This window comes from Coenobita brevimanus, chromosome 51, assembly GCF_032717465.1.
Source record: "Coenobita brevimanus isolate Jiangsu-jjx chromosome 51, ASM3271746v2, whole genome shotgun sequence".
NCBI classification, from domain to species: domain Eukaryota; kingdom Metazoa; phylum Arthropoda; class Malacostraca; order Decapoda; family Coenobitidae; genus Coenobita; species Coenobita brevimanus.
The window spans coordinates 28,991,120-28,997,884 of record NC_137004.1 but is presented as its reverse complement, the minus strand read 5'-3'; positions in this window follow the sequence as shown (position 1 = coordinate 28,997,884).

Here is a 6,765-nt window from a genome sequence, read left to right as displayed (position 1 = left end):
CCTTCTCGTTTTGCCTCTAACACTCCTTAAACTGATAGGCTATTAATATCCACTATAATTTTCGTGTGTTTACTTTTTTCTTTTTAAGATGATATCGTCATGATCAAAAATGTCTTCCCCTATCCATTATTATCAGACATCACTTCAGTTTTCTACCAGTAACTTCTCTCTCTCTCTCTCTCTCTCTCTCTCTCTCTCTCTCTCACACACACACACACACACATCAGCATATTCTCTTCTCAGTCTGGTATTTTCAGTGCATCACAAAATCATTGCTTACGGTTTCCATTGATATGATGTATGTTACATGATTATGCCATAATTTTAACAGGGCCAGTTATTATAATTAACCCGTCCTTCCACAGGATGCAATTTATATTCCATCCTTGCTACATTCTGACGATTACATTGAGATTAGGACAGACTTCTCATATTAGAGGAGTTAAAATTAGCCTTCCTTACCCGGATCACAACAAAGGAGTTAAAATGAATAAAACACTCAGGAAGCATAATGGTATAAGAAATGAAGTTCCCGAATTAAAAGCTTTAGATTGACTGTGAGAGTGAGGTAATAGAAGGAGAGTTTATTAAGAACAAAAGGAAGAATTAAATTTGCAGGGTTTTGTATGCGAGGCTGGTGTGTTGAGGGCGGTGATGTTTCGTGGGGGGCAGGGGTCGTTACTGAGCAGGTAATAGAACGGGCAGATATCAGGTATTATAGCTGATTAATACAATACCGTCTTCTTTAAAATTTATTCCTTATACCCTCGGGCGAACTCTTTCAATGTAAGGAACACTTCTTATAGAAAAAGGATTAAAGGGGGCTTAAACGAAAGAGGTCCTTTCAAATCTAAATAAAAGTAATTGTGTCTTGTAGTAGCTGAAGTAACTTAGAAAAATAGACAACGGATTGAAAGGTTTAAGCCATTTTTTTTTTTTTTTTTTTTTTTTTTTTTTTTTTTGACACCTCAGCTTGGGAAAGAGCCTTCGAACGGCATAGTTATTAAAGGATACGTTTATGGGAAGCTACAGAATGTGGTGAAAGTTTTGGGCATATCAGATAGAGCCAGGATTCCGGGGGCTTGCTTGATGAGTGAATGGAAGCGTGGCCCATTGGCTTGGACAAACTTTGGCTGTCTGGACGTTGCTACTTCTCACCGTGCCTAGGGTGGGAAAAGAGAATTGGATGATGATGATGATATAGTTTACCCTTCTAGTCCGAATCGTCGCTCCTAAGGTAAATAAATTCATGTAGAATTGGCAACAGAATGCACGAAAGACGTCATCTTTGTTAAAAAGGTTAAACATTTTTTTTTTTCAATTATCGTCTCGGTCTCCTCTTTGACCACTCTTCTTCGGGAGTTCACAGACATTCTGCATTCTGTATCTCATTTCTTAAACGCTTACTGCTGTTATGTCTTTTTTCTTTTCTTCTCGTTCCACAGCGTAGCCTAAGATTCCATAGATCACTAATTTCTTGTACTTTCTCTTAAACATTTGCTTTCACTGAAAAGCCTTTTTCATATAACCACTCATAAACGTTTTCTCTCGTCTCATTCTTCTACTAAAGCCCGATCGGGATATTCATATAAATCTTTTGGTTTCATACAATAATTCTGAAACGTTTTCTCTGGCCTTAATGCTTTTTTTCCCCTTCTGTCGCCATATCCTCGTCGGGAAATCTATAGACATCCCGTTATCTGTGTCACTTTCCTTAAACATTTTCTTGTATTATGACATTTTTTTCCTTTTCTTCTGCTATGGTAGCCTTGTCTGGTACTTTTTAGAACACTCGATTTCAGGTAACCTTTCGTAAATATTTTCTTACCATTTTGACCATAGTTTCTATTCTTTTCCACTACACACATACTCTCGTCGTGGGACCCGTACATCTCTAACTTTTTTTTTTTTCTTGTCGCTTTAGAATTTTCGGTTTCACACGCTTTCTTTTGAACATTTTCGCTCACTATAACATCTGTTTTCGTCCTTTCCTCTGCCACCACAGCCTTGTCGAGACTCCCATACATCTCCCGACTCCCTTATCTTCGTGGTCTGTCCTACGTTAATAGAGCCATGTCCTTTGTTACCCTGGCTGCGACACGGCCCCTGCCTGTCTCCTGTACACCCTGCCAGCTCAGACGAGGTACTGATAACGCACACAATGAGAGAATGTCTGGTGATAGCTGAGTAACCTGCTGATAGCGGTCTTATCTTATAAATATACGTGGGCTGTGGGTAGGAGGATGGAGGGAGGGAGAGAAAAAGAGGTAAAGGGGTAGGGGTAACTGTGAGGGAAAGTAGACGAGGAGGGTGGACATGGTTAACTGTAACAGAAAGGGGAGGAGAAGGATGGCTGAGAGGAGTATAAGTAGAGCTGACTATGAAGAAAGGGGAAAGAAGAGGATATAGGAGAGAGATGTAGGCAGGGGTGATTATGAAGAAGAGATGAGTTGAGGGATGGGGAGAAGGATTTAGGCTAGGGTGACAGTGAAGAAGATGAGAAGAAGGAAACTAAGAGTTTGAAAGGAAGGCAGTGAAGAAGGAGGTTGTAGGGCTGAGGGGATGGAGACGAGAAGTACTGTATAGGGGTGACTGTGGAGGAAAGATAAAGCAGAGGGCAAGTAGTGTTGAGTTGGGGTGGGGAAGAATGGTGTAGGGTTGGCAGGGAGGAGATGAAGGAAAGAAGGCAAGTAGTAGGGAGGGTTGGGGTGGGGAAAAAGAGGGTAGGCTTGGACAAGGAGAAAAAGAAGGAGTGTCCTGAGAAAGAGTTTCGGTGTTATAACTAATAGCTTCAGTGTAATTCTAATTTTACTTTTTCGGTATAAATAGTAAATTTTCCGACAGTAGAGTTACCCAGGCAGTAAGAGTATAAAACTTTATACATATATATATATATATATATATATATAGATAGATAGATAGACAGACAGATAGATAAATATGTTATTGTCCTCTGACATATCGTCTGTCACATGATCTGGGTAGATCAGGCTATCTGGAAATTTAACCACTTTTCCATTTAGCTTTGCAAATTACACATGGCTTTTTTTTTTTTTTTTACGGGTGTCTGTCAAGCATTTACTGTAGATGATATTATAGGTCATATTATACCAACTGGCGAGTGCACAATATTCGTCAGTGAGTTTTGCTTTGTGTTTGCTTCCGGGACCATGATTACCACGCCCTGCATTGCTTATAAACTAATCCATATACAACCGAGTACAAAGGAATGCAAAGGAAGGCAAACATCAACAGATCTCTTCGTCCCCTCGAGGCGGTTAGCTTTAAAGAATGTTATATGCAACGAAATTATTCTATGAATTAAAGACAAGATGGAAAAGCATGAAAGCTCCCCAGCTCCTACCCCCTCTGCCGAAGCAAGCAGGAAGACAGAAGGACCACCATGCAAAATAAAAGAGCTGTCATGAAATTTTATTAGGAAATAGAATGGAAATTATATTCTACATTAAATTAGCCTGAAAGGAAAGCAACATTAACTTGGCATTATGTACAGTACAATACTTATCGATGCTGTTCCTCTGTTGTTCTCCAGACTTTCAGTGGTAATAAATAAATAAACAATATATATAATATATTAAAATTTTATTTATTTATTACCATTGAAAGCCTGGAGGACGACCGCAGAACAACTTCGATAAGTATTGAACATAATGTCAAGTTAATTTTGCTTTCCTTTCAGGCTGTTAATGTAGAATATATATATATATATATATATATATATATATATATATATATATATATATATATATATATATATATAATGGAGCCTGTGGTTCAGTGGTAAAGTGAGCGTTTTCTTACACTGAAGGACGAGGGTTCGCGCCCCGCCAGGGTATTAAACTTTGGGAGCGTTCTTCTTGGTACGTACTGCATTGGCGGACATCATGGGTGCTGTGGTTGACCCAGTGTCGCATACTATAAAGTATGCTTGCACCCAGTAGGCTCGCGCGGGCCGATTACACTTGGTTCACAGACCTCACACTCATCCAAAGCCACTCCAACACTACAATAGACTTACAAGCACTTTTCACCCTACATACAATCCCTACCAGACAGCCTAACCACTTGGTAGAGATACATTGGCTGTATCGTCCCCGCTTCCGTTGGGAAAGGCCGGTCCTGCAGTGGACACTCAAACGGCTGATGAGATTATATATATATATATATATATATATATATATATATATATATATATATATTAGTGTGCTTGAGGTAGTAACCCCTCCTGCCACTAAATGCAATATAATGTTCATCTGCATATATATTATGCAGATAAGGTGACACCATTCCTCCATGATTAGCTAAATACTACTACTGGTTTTAAAGCTATATGATAGTGTTTATTCCACTTTTTATTCCACTTTAATATTGAAGAATTCTTAATGGACGTACTAAGAAAATTGTAGATTAATATGAATCCTTAAGTGTTCCTTTTTTGATGATCTGTGGAAAAGTTTCCGGTAATTCACCCAAGCAATGATGTGCTTGCATCAAGAAATCAGAACTGGGTGGTCAACCCTCAGATACTACACAAATTTGCAGCATTCTTCAGGGTCTAAATACAAATCTCTTAAGGCCTGCCATGGGCTATCTTAAAACCAGATTAATTATAAGCTTTATATGTCGACCCATATACTTTCGGTAAATTTATGCTTAATAGTTGCATTTGTAATTGACCCATAGTTTGTGGACACTTAGAAGTTTTTGACTGAAATTTAATTTTAGAATGTTTATTCCTCGGTTGGTATGTATCTCTGACAGGTATACGTGTGTCCAAAGTTCCTTAGCCATACTATAGAGGCAGATGACGCATATTTATAGACCTCTGATGGAAGTATATCCATCATAAACGCCTCACCATTAGAGACCTCCCTTTCAGTGCCTCATTTCCGCCTGTGTAATATTCTCAGCGTCTTGGAGTGAAACGTAAATGTGCTTCCCCAACCTTACATATTTTTTTTTCTTCCTCCCCAGCACAGCTGTGGATATACAGTATCCCTGAGTAATGTCACTCCCACATGGCTGCTCTTTTCCCCTGCCGGACCGCCTGACAATTATTAATTGAAGTGAATCAGAAGCGACATCTGTTTTAACACCTTCCATAGGTTATATGTGTGGTCATTAGTAAGTATTTATCGGTGATTGGACTCGTAGTTGTTGTTCTTGCGTCCTACACTATATGCGACACAAGACACAACTTAAAACTGACCTTGGTTCTATGTATATCTGTAGAAATATAACCATAATGTTGATTTCCTCGGGCACGCCACTATAGGAAAGCCATCCTTGCTGCGGAGTGGGCATCTCCCACAACTCGTTCCACCCTGGTATCTGCTGCCATTTTATAGTGAGTTGTGGCAAACATTGCCTGACTCTCATGTATGTAGTGATAGCCTTGTGAAGCACATTAATAGGGTCCAGATGATTTGGATTTCTGTACATGTTATTAAAGCAGTATAAACTAGCAGGATCATTGGGTATATTGCTCAGCTTCGCTTAGAGTACTCTAACATAGTCCTCTCTTATACTAAGTAAGTGATGGTAATTCCATTTTACCTTTTAAAAAAACCAACCTTCCTTCCTCTTTGCAGGGATAGAGATATATGAGCTTAGTGGTTTGTGGAAAGTGGTCGGAGAAGAATGTTTATGCATTCATTATACTGGGATATAAAATATTATGGCCCAACCATGCTTTAGACCCTTAGTTAACATGTGTAAAGCTGTCTGCTAGGAAGGTAGTCGTTTCTTCGGTTTTATGATCTCGTTCTTGGCGCATCTATTTCATATTATTATAGTACTCAGTGTTTGGTCCTGCAGTGTAGTCTCCCAAAATGCATGCTTTCTTCCTGGGCAGTGTTTAATATAGATGTCATATTACCTACATATACCGTACTTGTTGATCCTCCCTATAGTCTACAGACGTAGTTGGCAGATGCTCAGTAAAATAAAATATGCTGACAAAGTATCATCTTTATGTATCAATTGTGTTATACGTGAAACCTGTATAATCAAGAGTTTTATATGCTTGCCAATAATGTCTATCCAGCAGCACAGGGTTGGAATCCTGGTGCGAGCAGCTGATGTTACTCGACATCGGTGTCTATCCATCCTTTGTGGGCTGGCACTTAAAATGAGTACCTTGGGTAACACCTTACGGCGGTAGTAACCTACGATTATAAAACGGTCTTGTATCCCAGGATATTGGGTGAACAATCTGACACAGGTCTAGTGAAGGAGATGAGCACCACTGCCAAACACCTTATAGCGTCTGCCCACATCTTCACCTTTAACTATCATACTCATATGCCATAGTGAGGCCAGGTTAGCATACGGCCTGCCACTTGCCAATTCTTGTTTCGTCTGCGGCAGACACAGAGAAAATAAAGTATAGTCGTTTTCAGTGCTGATAGTCCTCATTGATCTCGTCAGCGTATAGCCAAGGTTCTCGAGGGCCAGTTTATGCATTTGCTCTCTCAGTTTCCGGACATGCAGTATACCTGAATTGTTCCGTAATGGTTGGGTGTGACAAGTTTCAGTTTATCTTTCATAATGGTTTCCTTTCCTTACCACCGGTCCCCGTGGAATATAGAGACATTAGGTAACAGCAGCACCATCCTTACCTTACCTGTTGGGCATCACTATAGTATCTTGTGATGGGAAATATTTCTGTACGGTAATCATAATCTCAGTTAACACAGTTGTTTTCATAAAGAGAGAGAGAGCGCATAAGGTGTCTAATAACTA